This window comes from Artibeus jamaicensis, unplaced genomic scaffold (assembly GCF_021234435.1).
Source record: "Artibeus jamaicensis isolate MK-2021 breed Jamaican fruit bat unplaced genomic scaffold, CSHL_Jam_final contig_135, whole genome shotgun sequence".
NCBI lineage: Eukaryota > Metazoa > Chordata > Mammalia > Chiroptera > Phyllostomidae > Artibeus > Artibeus jamaicensis.
Window position 1 is genome coordinate 213,054 of NW_026521267.1, and position 1,294 is coordinate 214,347.

Consider the following 1,294-nt stretch of genomic DNA (forward strand, 5'->3'; position numbering starts at 1 on the left):
TTCACATGTGTCTTGGCAATTTGTATGAACTTTTTGTAGACACGTGTATTCAGGTGCTTTGCTCATTTTTAAATTGGATTGTTTCTCTTCCTAATGTTGAGGTGTATATGTTATTTATATACACCTCATTTTAAAACATCTTATTTAAAACACTTTATTTACACCCCATTTATATACACCTTATTTAAAAAAGTAACATCCTATAAGATGTATCATTGGTAAATATATTCTCACACATATACACACACAATCTCACACAGTTAGAAGCTAGCTCTGTGAGACATGGTCCCATGGTAGGATGCATGCCATACTGGGTGCCAGCCCTTGAGACATTGCCACCACATGGGTCCAGGAATGCTTTCACTCTCTCACCCTGAGAGCAGTGCATGGAGACTGAGAGCAACACACATAGTTGTGATCTGGGAAGTTCCTCACTAATGGAGCTTCCCCTGCATGACCATCTGGAGTGACCTGGCAATGCACCCCAGATCCTGCAAGAGAGAAAGCTGCTACAAGGCAATAGGGACTCAGGCACCAGAGAAAAAGAAGACCTGGAACTGGAGAGATGGAGACCCATTTTAGTAAAAACTTTGGGCTACAGATTATAGGGAACTTCTGGGTGTGGTTTTGGACTTTAATTTATCTGGGGATAAAGAAATTTCTCTCCTTTGAGGATGAGGCCAGCTTGGAACAGGAATGCTCTCAGCCCCCTCAAATTAGGAATAAAAACATATTTTTCCCCACAAATCTTTATATTATGGATATACAAGGTGGCAAATGGCAGACCCCATGCTGCCTGGTTACACTAGCCATAAATAAAGTTTAGCTCACATATTTGTATGGTCATATTTTGGAGCTCCCAATTTGAAAGGTAGCAACTCAAGTTCTTGAAATATAAATTTTTAGGTTGTCTTTAATACAATTTTTGCCATTGTTTTTCATTTATTTATTTTTCTTCTTAATTTCAGGGTATCTCTAATTTTAATGTCCTAATTTTTTATAATATATGAAAATATATGAAGGTAAACAGGAAGAGGTCTGAGGGGATGTTGATATTTGTTCTAATTTCTCATTCTATCTTATTAAAGGACTCATAATGACTAACCATTATAAGCATATGAGAAGTCACTAAGAAAGAAAAAAATTAATTTAGAAGTTTTTTTTTAATTCAAAGAATCCACCATCTTGTGCTCACTTTGGCAGCACATATACTAAAATTGGAACTATATAGAGAAGATTAGCATGGCCCCTGCGCAAGGATGACATGCAAATTCGTGAAGCGTTCCGTATTTAA

The 1,294-nt window shown here is 36.9% G+C and overlaps 1 non-coding gene across 1 annotated transcript; it reads left to right on the forward strand.

Annotated features, from left to right (window-relative positions):
- The first annotated feature begins 1,187 nt into the window (after positions 1-1,187).
- On the forward strand, positions 1,188-1,294 carry LOC119053324 (U6 spliceosomal RNA). Its single transcript, XR_005083271.2, has one exon. It is a non-coding gene; the product is annotated as a U6 spliceosomal RNA (small nuclear RNA).